This window comes from Condylura cristata, unplaced genomic scaffold, assembly GCF_000260355.1.
Source record: "Condylura cristata isolate star-nosed mole 26May11 unplaced genomic scaffold, ConCri1.0 scaffold00031, whole genome shotgun sequence".
Lineage (NCBI taxonomy): Eukaryota > Metazoa > Chordata > Mammalia > Eulipotyphla > Talpidae > Condylura > Condylura cristata.
In genome coordinates, this window is record NW_004567132.1 from 25,516,173 (window position 1) to 25,536,877 (window position 20,705).

A 20,705-nucleotide genomic window follows, 5' to 3' on the forward strand; every position below is an offset into this window, starting at 1 on the left:
GCTGCCCCTGTCCCCTGCTCCGCGCCTCCAGCCCTCTGCAGCCAGCTCCAGGCCCCATCCCCGCTGCCGCCCTTCCCCCATCGGCAGCTTTCTCCTGCTGCCACACATTCTCTGTCCATCTTACTACAGGACAAATGGCAGGGGTCTTCCAGGACGTCCGTGGTCCATGCACTGATGACCCAAAACAAAACCCAGTTCTTGGAGTTTCTGAGCCTTGTGACCAGTTTTGAAGCTGGGGATACACCTCTGTGAGGGGAAGGGTCTTGGCTTCTTCATTTTCTCCACCCCACCATCAGGCTCGTTCCTCGTTTTCTCTCTGCATGCTCCCTCCTCCCTTCCTCTCCTCTCTTCCTTCTTTCCCCTCTTCCTTCTTTTCTTCTTCCTCCTCATCCTCTTCCCTCCTCTTTCTTTCCCCTTTCCTCCCTTGTCCCCCAGGTCCCTCCAGCCTCTGTGAGGAAAGGCAGACAGAGCTCTATCTGTGCAGTGCTAATGAAGTGATGGGTGAGAGAGTATCTCCAGGAAAAAGCAGATCTGGTACCTCTCCCAAGATTTAGCCCAGGAGCTGGGAAGGAACTTGACAAAGGAACAAGGACAGGTCTTTCCCAAGGGGGGAAAACGGAAGGGAGCCAGTCTTCCTTGCAGCAAAGTGTCTGTGAGAGAAGATGGAAGAGTGACCTTGAAGACCACCCTCCTGGCTTTTGTTCCAGTTACCTGGAGTCCCTCAAGGCCCCTGCCCAGCAGTGGCAGTCCCAAGGGGAAGGAGGAGGCATTCTGAACCGCATGGGGGTCTGCAGCTCTGAGCAGGAAAGGAGGGTGTTTTCCCTGCCCAACCATCGGGGGAGAGGGGTGTTACCAGCTAGTCATGAGGTCAAGGGCAGATGCATATCAAGGAAGTCAGAGGCCAGTCCTGCCAAAATGCCCTCTGAGGCTCTTGCACTTACATATGCAGAGTTGCCCGGCTCACAGAACTGTCTGTACACAGATGGGAGGGGTGTGTTTAGATGTTGGCAGCTGGCAGGCTGCAGCTGGCAACCATAAAATCATTCCCACAACAAGTTTCTGCTTAAACATCACCTTTTTAACAAGTTCTTCCTAATAAACCTCCTTAAAATGGCATCTCTCCTATCTCTGACTCCTTCTCTACCTCCCCTCTTTAATTAGCTCCCACAGCCCTTCTCAGTATCTATTTCTCTTCTTCGTGTCTCTCCCCCAGCTAAAAGTAGGCTTCTTGAGGATAAGAGTATTGTTTTACTCACTGCTATACCCCCAGCTCTGTAAATGTGTCTGGTTTATAGTAGCTGCTCAATAAATAGTTTTTGAAGGAAAGACGGAATGGCGGGACAGAGGGCGAAAAGGATGGTGAGAGGAGGGAGAGGAGGAGAAAGGCAGAAGGCAGGGAGGGATAGAGAGGAGAGTAGGAAAAGGAGGGAGGGGCAGGATGGGGGAGAAATGAAAGAGTCTGGATCCAGTCCACTAGCTGTCTGACTAGCCCCTGACTATCTTTTATGCATCTAGCCTGAAATTCTGCATTGAGGAAGCTCAGGTGACCTCCCAAGCAAAGAGAGGGCTAGATGTGGGCTGAGAAGGCCTCATCAAGCAGTCCACAGAAGCTGGCTTTTTTTGCCTGATAAGGCCTCCTTGGTGTCCTGAGAAAAGCCTGCTAGCCCTTGGCAGGCGACTTGAACATTTCCCACCAGAAAGGCAGTCTCTATGGTATTGAATTGGAACCTCACAGCATCGCTCTGAGAAAGGTATGCTAACATTCCAGAATGAAGAAAATGAAGGTAAATTAAGGTCAGGTGACTTGTTTGCGCAAAGTCACAGAGGTGGTTGTTGGGACCTCTGAGCCTTCACCCAGATGGATCCCCCGACTTTCTTGTCACCTCTGAACCTGGCCCCCAGGTACAGCCCCATGAAGTCCTGAAAAGCAGCAGATGAATCTTTGCGTTGTCTCCTCCAGATCTACAATGCCCTGTCCTCTGATTCTGGTTCAAGAACTTAGTCCTACAATGTACTAATGGTTGGTAATGGCTGAGTTGTTAGCCTCAGAAAACTGAATGGGATTGAGCTCCAGCTGACCTGTTCCAAGCACAAAAGAGATAGATGCTAATAATTTTAGAATACCATCTAGGCAAAGGGGGAACTTAATATGTTTTTGTTGCTATTTTACCACCTGTCTCATTTACCCAAATACTTTCATTTTAACCTGATGTTGAGCACACTTTCTCAGTTGAAAAACTTCTCTTACACACATTCTCTCCTTTGTGTTTACAATTCATCCATCAGGTGGTTCAGTGGTCACATTTCTCAGATGAAGAACTGAGGCCCCAGGCCAGTCCTGTTTTGATCATTCATCCCAGACCTGCTTCTCCTCTGTCCTCAGTCCAAGAAGTCTTCAGACACCTGTTGGAGCACAGAGAAAAGGGACAGTGATATTTGTCTTCTGCCTGTGTTCCTCTGTGGTCTGTGGTCTGGGTGTGGTTTCCAGGTCAAGTGTGATTAGAATAGTGTTGTTTGCACCAAATGGGAAAATCTCTGCCCACGTGGCCTGGCAAATGTCTAGTTTTCACACTGGAAGGTTGGGAGATGTTAGCGCTCCCCAGCATGGTTGGAGAGCTTGACGAGAAAGCCCAGCTCTTCCAGGAAGCTCTTCTAGGTGAAGGGGTGGGGATGGGAGAAGATGAGAGAGATATGTTAGCTCCACTTGGGACTTTATTTGATTTCTGTATTGTCTGAATGTTGACCCACTTTTCATTTTGGTATCTGATTGGTCCTAGAGGATGATGTGTCTGTCAGTATGTCAATTTGTGGATTGAAGGGAGGAAGGTGCTTTATACAATTCCTTAATGTCACATGCCCTGGTAACTGAGAGGGGAACTGTGATATTCAGTGTCGGTAACTGTAAGTGGCACTGAAATCCATGCATGAGCCCAGGCAAAGCCAGGACTGCCTCTGTCCAATTGGCTGCTACCCCACTCCACCAAGAAATCCAACCACCCCTAGCATTTGCCATCTCTCTGGTGAAACCATCTTGTCTTCTGATCCCCTGTTGTACCCCCTACATAGGCAGTCACTTTGCAATTTCCAAGCCTGGGAATTCTACCTCCTTCATTTCGCAAATGCCTGCTAACTTCTGTGCTCTGTGCTTGTTCAGGACTTCAGCTTGCCAGTGGGTCTATAGTGACATTCTTGGCTCACAACACGGCGGGTGCCCTTTCCCTTTGTCCTCCATACAATGGCCACTCACTAAAGCAGAGCTGATAGTGTGGTGTCCTTGCTCCCAGTCTTTGGATGTCACCCCATTATCTGAAGAATAAACCCCAATGGTCTTCCATAGACTCATGCCTGCAGATGTGTGTTCTCTCATCACTCCCACCGTGTTCATCCCTACCCCACCCATGCACAGTGCCTCAGAACACTCACTGGCTGCTGTTGGCTTCATTCTTTGGTTCTCCATACCTTTGAACCAGCTGTATCCCCGTCGCCTGCTACTTCTGCACCTGATTCAACAGCAACTCATCATTCAACACTAGGCTTCAGTATACAATCCTCCTTAACCCTCAGGCTGTGTGAGGCTCCCTCCTCCATGTTCCCATCATGCTCTGAGATGGCTCTGACACTGCCTTCACCAAACAACTTTCCAGTCAGCAGCTTCTCTACCATGAGAAGTCAGAGGCTATACTTACTCACCTCTGTATTTCAAGTGCTTGGAAGATAGTAGGTGCTCAATAAGTGTTACACAAATGAATAGAAATTTTGGAGCTGTACAGTTGATCTGACTGAGCCACTTTGTATGGGATATTACGTTACAAATTGATATCATTACTTTCCTTTCATTTTATCACTGGATGCAAATGAGCAAAACAGACCATGTCTGGCTCACAGATGAGAAAAAGGCTCAAGGAATTGAAATGGCTTACCCTGTGTCATGTGTCTTTTGCATGTAGATCTCTCTCCCAAACCTAACCTTCTCACTTAAAGTCCAGGGTTCTTTCTCTCACAGATTTTAGTCCTGACCCTTGCCTGTTAGCTAAGTGTTGAAGTTCACTTTATGAAGAGCAGGGGGTTTTTTTGCTATTTTTTTTCTGCTGTTCTCACAGTTGCTTAGAACCGATGCCAAGCTCTCAATGCATATTTAATGAATTAATCAATTCATAAGCTAGCGATCATCAGCCTGAGGTCAAGTTGTCTGGGCAGAGTGAAGTCAGGCACTGGGAATTGGATAAGATACAGACAAGAAGTGTCTATATGCCCCTCCATTTTTGGTATAGCAGGTGGAAAGAGGGTCATTTTCTTTCCTAACCCTGAAGGCTGAAGCCCTGGATACTCCAGTCTCCCTGAGCAGGTGAGAGGAAGCATTAGCAGCTGTGCCGCCTTCTACCCCCCAAAAGTCGGGTTCTTGGAAAGGTATTATCACTCCTGGCTGTCAGGAGGGAGCTGGAGCTCATCGCCTTCCAAGAATGTGACTGATGGCAAAGTCAAGTTCAAAAGAAGATTGGATTTCAAGGCAACTGGAAGCTATTCAGCCAAAGCCAAGTTTTACAGGGAGAGTTTCCTCCTGTCTCCTCTTCTCTCCTCCTCCCTCCAGGGCAGCTTAGGACTTGTTGAGACCTGAAAAGGAACTGACATTGCTTGACTGTTCCACTAATTGAGAAAAGGGGAGACAGAAAACCAGGTTCTGGAACTACTCATGAGTATAGGGAGAAGCCAAGAAATGTATGTCCTGAGATTCTGGCAAGATGGCTACCTAGTAAGTCCAACACGGTGCCTGGCAGGGGCCTGGCTTGGCCTGAGCACCCTCATGCAGCACCCAGCCTGCTCCCTCAGGAAAAGAGGCCTTTACTCTGCTCTTTGTTGACAGTACTGAAAGGAAAAGGAACCATTCATAACAAATTGAAACCCTGTGTTGGACAGGACTTTCCAGTTTACAACAGCATGCATAGCAGTCACCCAGGTGCCACCACCACAATGCAGATAAGAAATCTGGGGCCAATAGAGGTCAAAGGACTTGGTCATGGTCAAACAGCCAGCAGATGGTGGTGCAGCTTTAAAATCAGGGCCTTGACAGAAGATAGCCACCAGCCACTAGAGAAGTCCTAAGTACTTTCATGGATTAAGTGTTTAATCTCATAGCACCTATGAAATAAATGCTAATTTTGTTCCCTTTTTATAGATGAGGAAACAGAAGCTCAAAACATTAAGTTGCTTAAGATCATATAGCCATTAACAGTGAAGCCAGAATTCACTTCGAGGGCACAGGTAGGTTGGCTCTGGAGTCAGTTACATAACCACTACTTGATTGGAAATTTCAAAGCTCAGGAGAAATGCTCACACAGTTTCTGAGGGTGCCCCACTTCGCCTTTGTTTGGAGCTGTGGTCATATGTGCACCCCATTCCATCCTTATCAAATCCTCCCTACAGCAGCTGTCATCCTTGGCCATGGCAGGTTGAGGGCCATGGGGCTCAAGCAGAGGCACCAAGTGTTGAGTTAGTGTAGCTATGGTCAGAAGATAGGTTGAGAAACAGAAATTAAAGAAGATGGAAAGGCAAAGCAAAGAAGGAAGTACAAACCCCAGATGGCTGGACAATAGCCAGGAGGTCTGAAAGAGGAGAAAAGGCCAGGACAAAGGGACTGTCTAGGAGAAGCATATACTCATCATCTTGTTGATTTCTGGTGAGCTTTGAGTGTTTATTTCATGCTCACATAATCTTATTTAAATGCCACAGCAATTCTATGAAGAGATGGGGGTAGTGAGAGATTGAGTTATTGCCCACTAGTCTGATGAACAGGTTGACAAAGACCTGTAGACAGTGAGTTTGGATGATTTAAATTTGAAACCATCATTGTAACTCCCTAAGCTTTCCTTAGTTCACGGCCCCCATGGGTCCATCAATGACAAATCCACTGTTATTTATCACTGAAAACTCTTTACAGGGCGTCAGAGGAACACAGCATAACGGCATCCCTGCCTGCCAAGACCTGACTGGTTCACTGGGAAAAGACACCTCTCAAGCTCATCTTTACATCTAGCTCTCAACAGCGGGTGAACTTGAGCTTTGTTTGAATAGCAAACTGGAGTGTTTCAGGCATGGAAAACTGAGATATAAAGCATTGGAAACAAAACAAAACATAACAAACAAACAATGTAAATAACTTTTTATTTCCTCATTAGTACTAACTTGAAAACATCTATTAATAGTAATAAAACAAGTTCACTTAAAATATACGCCTCATTATGAAATAGGAAAAACATATGCTGTTTAAAGCCCACGTGCAGAGGAGCAGCGACCTGCCTTTGTGTGAAAGTGATACAAGCCTCTAACCGCTTAATTAAACTTAATTTTATTTATAGATTCCACCTGACCTTTCCCTCATTTGGTTTCCCTTCATGTCTAAATGCATTCACATTCAGTTCTTTTCGATCCACCTGCTCATCAGTTTTTCTCCTTTTTCACATAAGCTCCTTTGGGTCTTATGAAGGAAATATTCTCTTATTCTTCTCAAACCTAGCCCACGGGGAAATCAAATAAGTAAGCAAACAAAACCCAGCTTGCTTCCCAAGTTCACTGGCACACACACACACACACACACACACGCACACAGTGCTAAAGCAAGAATGTATGTATTAAATGCTATACAACAAACAAATGTCCTAGACCTGAGATTCCTGAACATTCTTTACTCAGAAGCCTGAATGTCTCAGTAATTTTTCATGGTGCCCCTAGGCCAAAAGAAATACCAACAGTTTCATGTATTAAGTAATTAAGTAATTAAGTCCAAACAACTTAATAAGTATTTATGGCTTAACAACTTAGTAGCCACTTGAAAAATTAATACTCAAAAGATTGAAAGAAAACAATATTTGTATTTCATTATTAAATAATTACAATGACTTATTTATGGGCACTAAATGACTTTTCAGGCTTTAGAATCAAACTGAAGATAACATTGTCATCTTCCTTTTCTGTTCCATGTTGATTTTCACATAGAACTTTCTAATAAAAACCATAGCAACTGCAAAAACATGTTATGAAGGGAAATGTAACAGACGTAGTAGCTGTTGATATAAGATGATTTAAATTCTAAAACCATCACCATAACTTAATGATTTCCCTGCAGGTCACAAACCCCTGGCTCCATCGCTGAAAAGTCTAGTTATTCAGCACTGAATACTCTTGCAGGGGCTCTGTGTACTCTTTGCAGCTAGTACGGTGTCTGTCAGAGGCTCTTTGGGAATCTCTGACACATGGTTTCAGCACTTTGAACTTGTTGCTACACCTGGACTCTTCAGCACACAGCTTGGAATCCATAGTTTACGTAATAAATGACATGATAATTCAAAGGAGAGCCAAAAAAAATCCCATGAAAATGGTTTATAGATGATTTTGTGGAGAAGAACTTGGCGTTGGGTTTGTTGTCTCAGTTGAGTGGCAAGGAAGAGATGAGAACATTCTAGAATAGAGTAGAGGGTCTTGTGCAAAGTTCAAGAAAGTCTGCAAAGGCCTGGACTAACTGGAGAAAGACAATGAGGAGGAGGAGGCTGCAGCATATGCATATTCAAGGGTCTCAGGCACCTCTTCCTCAAGAGCCTGGGGCTTGGCTCCCTTCCCCCATGCACCATCCTTCATCCCTCTCCACTTACTGCATTCTTACTAGTTTCCCTTCTCAACTAGACTGACAGCTCTTGGGGGAGGATCAGCTTTCTATCTCTGTGCCATCCATTCCATGGGGCTTTTGGCTGTGGGGAGCACTCTTGCAGTGGGCACCAGCCATCTTGACATGCCCGAATGCCCAGATCTGCCCACCAGTGACACCAAGGTAGAACAGAGAGTGACAAGGGTTTCAACTCCATGCTGGGTTGCTGGGGGAGGTATTTGATTCCTGCTACACATTCCTGTATGGCTAGTTTTGGGGAAATAATAGGTGAGGAAACACAGCTCCTGTGTGGTTTTCGAGAACAGTCTTTGGAGAGTGCCAACCATGCTCATTTCCAGATCACTTATCTGCTGCATCTCCACCAGGGCAGATCTTAGGAAAATGCATAGCCGAGCCTCCTGAACATGCCTCTGTTCCCACGAGGCGGCCCAGATGTGACCGTAGCTCATCAGAGAGCTGTTTGTGTCTTTCTTGTTTACAGTGCAAACAGTATTTAGACTGCAGCTTTGCAAGGCCTCTGTCTATTTGTTCGAGTAAATCCATGGCCCTGGATGTGGTTTTCATGTAAGATCTCAGGCCGTTAAAGCCTGGGGTTTGTGCCATGGCTTCTGGATTCTTCCTTTCCACTGACCATCACAAGAACAGAAGAAAACCTCTTCTCTTCTTTGCTTTTGCATTCTGTTACTTAAAATTGCTCTGAAACAGATATTCTCCAAGGAAAAAAGAGGGGGCTTGCTTTTTATACCTCTGCCTCTTCCTTCTCATACACAGAGCTGCTTTAAATAACAAAATTCTTTGAATTAAAAGCCAAGTCAACAATAGCAAATGAAATCTTATAACCAAAGACAGTAGAGAAGTCTCTATCTGCAGCTGCACAACTAACATGTTTGTTTCTGATAAATATCAATGGATGTGTTGTTGGAATTCACTGGCTTCAGTACAAATATTGGTCATTTGTCATTGGTGCTAACTTCTACTATGTGGAGGAGCTGAGTTCTAGCAAGACTAACACATAGAGGATTCTAGTTATGAGAAGCCTATTGTTTTCTAGTTAATTCCCTCCCTTTTCTTTGCTTCTCACGGTCTGGGTTTAGGAAGTAGCAATCAAGAGACAATTTCAGTTCCTCCTAAGTATTTTGTCTTCAATTAGAGTAAATTACCACCAGTTGGACATTAGTGTTTCATGAACCAACCACCCAAGCTTTTCATGGGGTCCTTGCCCTACAGAAAAATCCACATACTTTCCATTAAAAGTGCCTATAAAAGCAAAAACAATTAAATTCATTGTGGTCACTAAGCAACAGTGTCAAAAGTAAGGTAAAAAGAAAATTCAATAGATAAAACTTGAACTTTGCTCCAAATACTTCTTGTTACTAACCGATGCTGAGGAGGAATCTAACTTGATTTCTTCCAGGGTTGAGTGAGGGTTGACTCTTCTTGTGAATACCTCAAGTCAGGGTCTTCTCTGGGACTGCTGCTGGCTGATCTTTTTTTTCTTTTTTAAGATTTACTTTTGTTTATTTATGCATAGAAGAACTAGGGTGTAGGTAAGAGGTGCAAGGGATGAGAGGATTCACCAGAGACAGAGTGGGGTACAGAACAGTGGATCTACTGAAATACACTGCTAAGGGGAGCCGTGGGTGGGCCAGGAGAGGTCTGCTGCACCATGTGGGTCAGTTTCCTAGCCTGGGATTGAATTTGTGCTGCTGTGGTTGCAGATAGCTTGACGGCACTGAGACTTTAACCCCGGTACTGCCAGGGAGACCCTGCTGCTGATCTTAATCCTCATCTGAGCTGGACATTAAGTACAAAAACAAGCAAACAAACTTTGGTTTCTGTTCTGGCCTCCCATTACCTGCTTTCTGTGAACCCCATAATCCTCCCCTCTAGAACATAAACGTCATGAAAGTGGGAATTTCACCTGGGTCTGCTGCTGGTTTAGCCAGACCTGAGTGCTTCCAAGAGAGCCTGGCACCCTCATCATGCTCAGTAAACATTTCCTGATTTGAGGAACAGATGAAGCAGCAACAGAAGACCTGTTGTGAGGCTTATGAGCACTTGACTCAGAGGAGTATTCTAATCCATGTCTCTCTCTCTTTTTTCTTGTCCTTCTCTGGAAGCCTCTTAAAGATGCAAACACTTCTAGTACCTAGACCATTGGTTATTCTGGTCCACACACCTCTGTTTAAATATGGTAATGGCCAAATTAGTTTCCTGGCACTGCCATAGTTAATTACCCAGAAGTGGAGGCTTATTAAAACAAATGGAATGGATACCCACACAATGCTGGCCCAGAAGGACAAAATCCAAAGGCTGGCACTTTGTCTCCCCCTGTTCTTATAAGGACATCTGTCATTAGATTTAGGGCCTGTCTGGAATCCAGGAATCTCAAGTGACTTAGTTCACCAATGAATGTTTTTTTAGATATACATGAGAATTCAACTGAAAGTACATGCTTTTACTTAAATAGTTATACAAAAAATTACTTGTCAATGCCTCACTTGATTTTTATGTCAAGACAAAGTCTAACAGTTTGCTGGTTCAATAATCAAACCTAATCAGAAAGAGGCAGGACTTTCTTTACCTGGCAGGGCTTATTCTTGGTGAACCTCTATCAGTTCCTGGTGATGCTTCATGCTACAATTACAATTACCATTATCAAGCTTCTCAAAGGGGAGGGCCCTTGTCCTTGAGAAAAATTCACATACTTTCCTTAAAAATGTGACCTCCCGGAAGTCTCCCTGGTGGCGCAGCGGGTTAAAGCACAGCACTGAGAGGCTAAAGCCACTTCCGCATGAGTTCGATTCCCGCCTGCCCCGGAGGTGACCACGTGGTGCGGCAGACCTCTCCTGACCCGCCCGCTGCTCCCCTTGGCAGTGTGCTTCGTCGATCTGCCTGCTCTGCTCCCCACTCTGTCTCTGGTAAATCCTCTCACCCTCCGCATCTCTGGCCTGTACCCCAGTTCTGTATGCACAAATAAATAAATCTTTAAAAAAAAAAATGTGACCTCCCTCGTGACATAGTCAGTTGTACTGCAGCTCTGTAAAGCTATTGGCAGCTGCCTCGGCACCAGTTCGATCCCAGCCAGGGAGTGACCCACCTGGCGTGGCAGACCTCTCCTGGACCTGCCTGCTGCCCCCCTCAGCAGTGTACTTCAGTAGATCTGCCTGTTCTGCTCCCCACTCTGTCTCTGGGGAATCTTCTAATCCCCTACACCCCTGGTTTGTACCCTAGTTCTTGTATGCATAAGTAAATTAATTTTGAAAAAGAAAAGAAAAAGAATGTGTCTTTTAAAGTAAGAGCTGTAATATTGATATTTGTGCTGACAAAGAGCAGCAAATTTACCAGTCTATTGCTACTAGTACGAAAACAACAAAATACATAGTCACACCCTGTCAACCGACACTTCTTAGCTTTCCAGGAATTCTCAGATTACTGACAGTGGCTTTTCTAATAGGGAATTGACTCGCCTGTGTCCAATAAAAAAATGTGTACAGTGAATCCTCATGAGTATGAGTATGTGTGTATGTGTGTGAGAGAGATAGAGAAAGAAAGAGAGATAGAGAGACTTGCTTTGGCCCAATTATTTTTCACCAGAACTCCGTAAGAGAAGAACTGCGCTTAAGCCTACTTTACAGATGAGGAAAACACTTGAGATAAAAAGTAAAACTGAGTGATAAAATTATCCTTCGTGAAAGCTGGACATTCTAAAGGAAGCTCTCCTTTTGTGAAGATGAAGTTGCCCGTGTCTGGAAACATCCCTTCCTCTGGATCCGGCCACTCAGGCAAGCAGGTGGCCAGGGGCTGCCTTGTGTTGTGTATGTGGAGATCTGTCCCGGGATCAGTCCCAAATGAGTGGAACCTTCTTGGTGTCAAAGGTCATAAATGTTCAAATCAGAACCCCATGCCAGTTATAGTCTTATCAGTTTGCGTATCAATCTTGGAACAATTCCTTCTTATGAGCCTTCTGAAATAACTAAAAATGTTGTTAGCAATTGTTCTAGATTCACAGTTGCTATTAAAATCATCAGAGAGAAACTAAAAAAAAAAACTACAATAAGATGACATTTAGACCCTTCTCTAGGTCGATTGAAAAGGTTTTGTAGGAGTGAGGCAGAGTCAGCTTTTGAAAAAACTTCTCAGTTTATTCTAATGTGCAGCCAGGATTTTGAACCACTGACCAGAAGGTATCTCATTTGAGCCTGTGGGATCAATTTCTCAAAATGAACTGCATGCATTCCTACAAAGATTTCGATGTCCAAGGGCTACCACTAGAAATTCTGACTCAGTTGGACTAAAGTGGGCTCTGGGAATTCTCATTTTTTTAACTAACATCTTAATACATATATCCCTAAACTTCATTTTAAGAAGCAACAGACAGGTACTTTTCGGGGCCTATCTTGGTCTCAATTATTTTTCTTTGTCTTTTGTGTTTCCCTTTCCAATGTGAAGTTCATGCCTACTTCTGTAAAATGTCTGAGTAGACTAGGAGTCAGATTAGGCTATGCAATAACACACACACACCCACATCTTAGAGGTTTTATACAATGCTTATTCCTGGTTACATCATAACTTTCACAATGGGAGCTGTGCTCCAAACGGTCACTTGGAGACCTAAACTGATAGAGACAGCATCATCTGAACATGTACTTGCCACATCAACCAGGTGGATGCAGAGGAGAGAAGAAAAGCTGGAAAACTCCCAATGGCTAGGACTCCATGTGATGGGAAGTGACCTTGGCATGGCTACAGAGGAAAATGAGCGAACAGAGGGGCACTTAGCAGACAGTGGGTAACAGTGGGGGGGGGGGGGGGGGGGGGAGGCCCATGGGGATTACAACTGAGTTGAAAAAATGCACAAAATGAAGAATGATGTTTAAAAAAAAGAAGAAGAAGAAGACAGTGGGTAAACACAACTATTTCCACGGGATTGGAACAGTCATGCCTTATCTTTGGCTTCTTTTATCTATTGACAATGTATTATCTTTCTCAATCAAGCAAGCACTTATTAAGCTTCAACTCTTTGATCAGCACTAAGCCAAAAAATAATGGAAGAGGTTGCTCCAAAAGAAATAAAAAATAGGCCTCCTAGTCCTTGAGATGCTTTATGGAGATAACACTCCAGATAAAGAGTTAACAAACAATAGACGGTAGTTCATGATCAAGGGCCAAATTATGTGGGCGACTGCATGCAGTCGGTGCTCGGGCAAGGCATGACGGAGATGCCTGGGATGGTCAGCAAGGCGTGACCAGGGACTTGAAGCTGGACAAAGACTTGAAGGGGGTCTAGGAAACAGCTTCGAGAGATGTAGGGAAAATTGTGTATTAATCATCAGGGATGGTGCAAGTGGCCTAGGGAGCCCCAAGTGGTACCCTAGCTACTCGTGTCTTTATTTTGGTGTCTATGAAACCTTGCTCAGGCTGGTGGTGAGGGTCATTGGTTGACAGAGGGCAAACTCTAAACAGCAACTTATCTGTGGACTAACCTAGCCTTTTTCCTAGTTAAGAGGGGAAATGTCTTGATAGTACAAACTAGGAGAATACGCAGAGCAGCCTCTGTAACGTCCTCCAAGTAGTGACTCCCTCTCTGAAGACCACAGATAGAGAGTTCTGCAGGGAGAATCCAAATACCCAGGATTTGTCTTGGGAGGTGGAACCATCTCTTAAGACTCAAAGTCCATATTCTCTCATGCAGCTGCCAGCACTGCCGTCCCTCAGGTTTCTAGCACAGCGGTCTCAGCGTACTCCTGAGGCTTTCTCACCAAAGGTGGGGCTCTGTCAGCCTCATAAATCAGCAGAAAAATAACAAATAGATGCTCTCACTGCCCCTGCAAGGGAGGCTTGTGCAATTCCCCCTATCCTGGACTACTGTCACCATTCCTGCCTGGGACGGGAGAGACTGGGGAGGGTGGGGGTGCCCAGTCCCTGGAGACAATAAGCCGAGTCTCTGAGAGGGGGTGAGCAAGGTGCTGGAGGCAGCACCCCAGGACAGGGCGGGCCGGGAAGATTGGAATCTGCTCAACTGTGTTGAAACTGAGTCTCGTGCTGGGCCTGGAGGAACAAAGCTGTCTGCAGATAAGGGAGCTGGGCTGGAAGTCTGGGTCAGGATGGGGCTCACCTCTGAGAACAGCCTGCTTGGAGGTGCTGTGAGAACCAAAGTTTGGACATGCCTACTTGCTTGTGGCTTTGGCCCCCACAGCAAGGCGGGGTAGGGGAGCAGAAGGGGGGAAGTGTTGAAATATCAACAGGGAGACAGAGAGAGTTCTCATGGGTTGTTGTGTCGGGGTGGCAGCTGGAGTAGAAAGGGAGGACTTGGGCCTGGGGTCTCGGGGAGCTGCTTCTGAGGCATTTGCTCAGGACTGGGCCCTGTATTCCCTCCAGGTGATCCCAAATTCCAGGTTAGAAAGAACATGTCCTTCAACTGCTATGCCTTTTGAGTTTAACATACAGAGACCCAGAGAGGGAGATGGCCAACGCTAGGTCACACAGCTAGTGGGACAGAGTCAGAACTCCTTGCTTCTCCAGGCTCAGTTCAAGTCACTTCCCACCACGCTGCTGGGACAAAACTGTCACAACCACACAAACACACAGATATGGCAAGTTAGACAACAGAACATGAGCTTAGCTTGGAAAGCTTCGCCTGGTGGGAAGAGGGCCCCAAGGAGCACCCCACTTGACCTACTCAGCATGTACTGCTCCCCACCCAAGGCTGCACAATCAAGCAATAGAAAAGTGCTTCTTCGGACAAAAGACCCTGAATCAGAACACAGATGAACTTCTGGGTCTAAGGCTCCACTTGTCATTCAAGAGGTGACCTGGTGGTATAACTTTGGCTACAAGGAAATCTCTAGCATATTTGAGCTTCTGGAGGGCTCCTTGGTCCTGGAGGGGAGTTCTCTTGGAATTGGTTTTGGGGAGTTATGGGAGAGAATTCTGCTCACCTTGTTGGCATTGTCCGAAATGGACACACGTTGTTATTATATGACTTTCTAGAGATGTTATGTTTGGGATGTCACTCCTGAGTAGGAATTGAGGTGCCACCAGGGAGAAGTCCAAGGTCAGTTTGGGGTTGGAAAAGAGACTCAAAGCCCCACACGGTCACCCAGATATACCGGCCCACACACCCTCTCAGAGGGCACCATGTCTGTGTGAGCTGCTCCAGGAAATCTCCACAAGCTTCCTGTCCCTACACTGCCTTTTCCCCAGTCCCTTCCATGTCCCACTATATCAGTGTCCCAACCTGCTCTTCAAGCACTGACTAGGAGGCAAGAAACATGAACCCTGGGACCAGACAGCTCCATCTGGGCAACATTTAAGCCTCAGTCTCCTGGTCTGCAAAATGGGGATTATAATAGTACTTATGTCAGAGGGTAGTTAAATAGCACAAAGTGTTATGATATTATGATCACTATTCCTTCTAGATATAAATGTAATTTTCCTTGTCTCAGTATTCCTCTTCCAGATACGCAGCTGTTTTTCTTTACAGGTTGTGAATCTTCAGCACGAGAGAGACAATATGGCTTAAATTAATAAAGCTTCCCAACCTCCCTCATTCATTCCTTCATCCAGTGTGTGTGCATGTACTCTTCCTTTCTTTCTTCTCTCTCTTTCTCTCAAGAAAAAGCCACAGATAAGACAACTATTCAAGTATAGCTTCAGGCACAGCTTAGCTTCCACTTATTTCTCCTGGATCTCCAGCTGTTCGCCACAAACCTGTAATTGTCCCAGCTGCTTTCTGAAAACGTGGCCCCAGCGCCTCTCCCAGGTGAGTGAATGGCAGCAGCCTGGCACGCCTGGGTCCCACCTGGGCACCCAGCAGGAGCATTTGCATATTTCCTAGGCTTTTCTTTTGAAATTCCACACCAATAATTAAGGATTTCTAATTCTCTAGTAATTGAGTGCCATTTGGGCCTGATTAAGGAGATACTATCTAAATAATTATCTATTACCAAGTTACTTTCCTTTGTGTAGACTATATGAGCAGCTTGTCAAAAGTGAACATAAAATATTTCTCCCACCTGGTTCTTATTATGTCTGATACATTCTCTCCAACCCCCACCCCCATCCCCACCACTGCTTCTCTCTTTCTTCCCCTCCTCTGCTCATTTCTCTTTCCCTTTCTCCTTCTGTTGCCACGCCTTGCCACAACACCATACCATCCAATCATTTTGGCAATTTGGTGTAAAATTAACCCCTGTTGTTTCCTCTATAAAATTCTAAGCCAAAGAAGCAGTATCTTGATGTTGGTAGAGTCATCTGGGCAATGAAGTGACCCTCTTCATAGCATGTTCAGGAACCAGCACTTTTCTAAGCGAATTTAATTCATTGCAGCTAATTTAATTTGCCATCACAGTAATCTAGGAAAGCAGACATAACTACGTCCTTTAGTTCTTCTGGTAGTAGGTCGTTAATCTCACATGACCAATGCAGAAATGGAAGCAGAGAAAGCTCGAGCACTTTGCCCATTCATTACACACGTGCATCGTACATGAACATGTGCATGTAAAGCAGCCCTCTTTTCACTGAAAGTCAGTCCAGAAGCGATGCAGAATATAGGGACCTCTCTGGACCCCCAAGCCTCAAGTCTTCTTCATCCTTAACATTAACCATCTCAGCATCCACAGACCCCCTCAGCACCTCTCACTTCCGGTAATAGCTTCCGGCTCCCTGAGGATAATCTGTCCTGTTCACCCCACCCCCTTCTTCAGCACCTAGTTCTGTGTACAACACTCAGTAGGTCTCAACACTCATTTTTTAAAAACATTTATTTATTTGTGCATACAGAACTGGGGTACAGGTCAGAGATGCAGGGTGGTGAGAGGATTCACCAGAGACAGAGTGGGGAGCAGAACAGGCAGATTGACAAAGTACACTGCTGAGGGGAGAAGCGACAGGAGAGGTCTGCCACGCCACGTGGGTCACCTCCCAGGCAGGCGGGGATTGATTGAACTCATGCTGAAGTGGCTTTAGCTTCTCAGTGCTGTGCTTTAACCTGCTGCGCCACCAGGGAGGGCCCCTCAAAACTCATTTTATGACTGCATAGAAGAGTTTCCAATTTCTTCCATTTACAGGTGCTTCAGTCATGCATTATTGAATGATGGGGGAAAGGTCTGAGAAATGTGTCTTTAGGTGCTTTTGTTGATATGCAAATGTCATAGAGTGTAAACACACAAATTTAGATCGTACTTTTACATGCCTGAGCTATCTGGTAGGGCCTATTGGGACCACAGTCATAGGTGGCTTCTTGTCATCTAAAATGTCATCAGGCATTGTCTTTGATGGTTCTCTCTCAATGTTCTCATCCCAACACCAGGTTGGAGCAGACTGTCAGTTTTTAAAGTTGCAACAAAATTATTCTGACTGAAATAATTAGATCCAGCCCCTCCCTGGTGGCATAATGGGTTAAGGTGCAACACTGCAAGCTAGCAGCAGCCTTTTCAGTGCAAGTTCGATTCCCAGCCCCGGAGAGGATCCACACCGTGCACCAGACCTCTCCTGTCTCACCTGTTGCTCCCCTCAGCAGTGTACTTCATCAGTTGGTCTGTTCTGCTCCCCACTCTGTCTCTGGTGAATCCTCTCACTGCCCCCTGCACCTCTGGCCTGTACCCCAGTTCTAAATGCATAAGTAAATCAATCTTTTTTAAAAACAATTAGATCCAATGTTCAGCGCTTTTATGGGCCAATAGGACCCAAAGAGCAGAATTTGTTTTTTTAACCAGAATTTTTAAGCAGGAGTGATCAGGCTTCTGTTTTTCAAAGACCATGTGGCTGCAGGAAGGGCCTGAAATGGCACAGAATGGGGAGCACAAAGCTGGAGACGAGCACTAACATGGGCCAAGGTTTTAGCAGCTAGGGATTGCCAGCTTCAAAAGCTGAACCGCTCCCTTCACTCACAGCAACATCACACTCTGCCCTACACAAAGAACAGAATTGTTTATGGTCAATGTTATGTTGCTAATCTAACTGGATGTCTCTCGAGTTGCTGCTCCTGGCCACAGCTGGATTTACCAGTCAAAGAGTGTGACTACTGCCACCTCCCTGGCAGAATTTAGCCCTTCCGGGGACACTGACAGCATTGATTAGTGACAATTCCTGTGTCAGAAACTAAAAAAATGCAGAATTGAGTGTGTGCTCTAGGGCATTAGGGCTACCCAGGACAAATACAGTAAGCATGCCTAAGACCTTCCTGCGGTCTAGGGTTGCCTCCACCTTCGCCATCAGAGATGACAGTCATTAGCCACAGGTGTCTACTGAACACAGCATGGTGCTAGTGCATGTGAGAAAGGGAGTTTGAAAGGAGCTGTATGCCCCCAGCAGCTACCATGTTGGACACAGGAAAGGAAGCATCCCAAACCCAGAAAGATAAAATTAACTTCTCTGGATCTCACCGTCAATTATTTATAAGACTGGGGCTAGGACCCAAGTCTCTTGGCTCCTTTTCTGGTGCTCTTTCCACATGGATCCCTTAGGAACAAGTGGTGTGTGGTGGAAGACAATTCCTTTGCCTAGAAAACCTTGTAACTTTAAACTAGATTACGAGGCATTCTTACCTCTAAAACCCCAAGAACACTCTGTCAGGAACAAGGAGGATAAGATGCTGAAATGCAGCTTGCAGAGTTACTGACATTTCTTAAGGCTCTAATCCCCTGCTCTTTCATCTTCTCTAGCTGACACCTCCTTTGTTAAAGCTGTCAAAGTCCGTGACACCTTAAGCTCCACTGGCTACATTAGCAGGCTTGTTGCAGAGGCGTCTGACCCGGTTGGGTCATAGTTCCACAGACCGTAGGCCTGCTCAGGCCCTTAATGTCCTTCTGAGTTGCCACACACTCCTAGGGAAACTGCCTTGGAAGGAAAGAATGACGCTTATTGTGGAGAACAGGGGAAGCAGTAACGACTGGAGGACTCTAGGGCCAGCCAGATTCCCGTGTCCAAATCCCACTGCCTATAAGCTGGGTAACCCTCGGCAAGTCACTTAACCTCTCTGGGTTTCCTCGTCTGTAAAATGGGAAACAATGACTATGCCTATTTCATAATGTGGAAGGTTTAAAAGAGTTATATATAACACAGAACAATGTCTGGCCCACAGACAAAGCGCTTGGTAAACACTGGTTTTTTAGAGAGAAGCTTGACAAGGAAAATGGCAGTATCACAGGCTGGTTGTGGTAGATGACCTTGAACAAGTTGCTTAATGTTCCTGTGGGTCAGCATTTTTCATATCTCAAGTGTAATGAAAACAATCTGGCTCCCTTATGAAGAGGACGCTAGAGACCCAAGTGGAGGAGTTAATGGAACAGTAATATTTTCTGTGTGACTATGAGAGAAATTCTAGACTCTCTCCTCATAATAATTTCTGAGGAGTTCAGGAAGCCATGCTTCTTTATTGCAGGGTAGCAGCTATATTTTATTTCAGTCTCACAGACTATTTCAGAATGAGTCGAGATCGTGAAGAGAGAGGAATATAACCTGGGACCCACACAACTAATCCTGGCAAAAGTATTTGTTTGACCTGAAGGAAGGACCTAAACGGTGTTTTAAAGATGTTTAGTTAGTGGCCAACATTTCAAAAACAGGATATTTTAAAATCCCAGGTTTCCAGCTTCTAATGCAGAGCCAGATAATAGGGCAACACCTGCCTCCAATCCAAGACAGACAACAAATGGCTGGCACAGGCCTGTGGGGTGTGACATTACCTACCTGGCCCATCTCAAGCTGCGTGACCTGCCTGGGTTCATCTGCCACTGATCTAATCCACTCCTTCTTGTTACTGATGGGAAAACTAAGGCACCCAGTTTCCCAGACCCCAGGCCCAGTGCTCCCTTCCTTTATACCAGTGGTTCCCGAAGTTGAGCTGGCATCAGAATCACCAGGACGACCTGCTGAAACACAGATTGCTGGGTCCCAGTGTTTCTGATTGAGAGCGGTCGCATTCTAGTAAGTTCCCAGATGATGCTAGTGAATCTGGTCAGGGCCGCACTTTGGGAACTACTGTTTCATTTCCTGCTGCTGTCTGTTTGGGAATTTGCCCACCTGGCACTGGCCTGGCAATGAGCTGTTCTCTGGATTCGTGCCCTCTTTTCCCAGTCTTTCTTTTCACTTTGCCTTCCCCCACCCCCATCTTTTTCCTTTTTACTCATTCTCTAGGTCCATGCTCACTTTCCCGGTTACTTATTTTCTGCAGGTTGGGTTTGAGGGTCTCCTGAGCCTCCTCCCCCTAACCTGCCTCGGCACCCCAAATTCCCCTCTTTTCTTCCTCCCCAGCCTGCCCTAGGGAGAAGGTCCTCGGGGCTCCCCGGGGACCACAGCTGTGCGAGGGATTCCAGTCGCAGCCCCCTCCTGCTGTAACCTGAGGACCTCCACACCCCGGGGGCGCAAACACCAGCCTAAAACCTTGGGTTGTAGGACTGAGACGCTCCAGCCTCCTTGGACCCAGCGCCTGCTCCGGGAAACGCAGCCTTTGTGCCGGGTCGCCCCGGGGTCCAGGTGCCAACGCTTTGGTGATTTGCATCCCTGATATCAGAGCTGTCACGCCGCCTTCGCAACTTATCTCCCTTTAAACCTTTTCTGTCCGTTGGAGAGTTTTGAGCAGTCGGGGCCGGGTGCCAAGCCGCCCCCTGGGGGCAGCGGGCCCTAGCCCGCAGGGAGCTCTCCCCAGCGTCAGAAAAAGGACCGCGACTCTGCAGGAAAAGGAAAGCGATCCCCCACCGTCCTGAGCAGAGAAACATTTTCTCTTTTTTTTTGGAGAGAACCAAAAAAACGTGCGATTGTCTGGGCTTTGACACCCCGCACCCCGCTCTGCTCCACGCACTCGGAGGTCCCCAGCGCACCTCGATCCCAGCGCTCACAGCCCCAGAGCCTTTGATGTCCCTCCTCCCCCTTCTCGGCCCGCTGCCGCCAAGTTTCCGCGGATCACAGGGCTAGCGGCCGGCCTGCCAATCCGCTGTGGCTGCCTGCCCCCAGGCCGGCCCCATTACCGGTTTTGCACCTGGAAGGGGCCTCTTGGGCTTTGGTGAGACTCCCTCCCCCAGGTGGTTCAGGAGCGGCTAGGGTG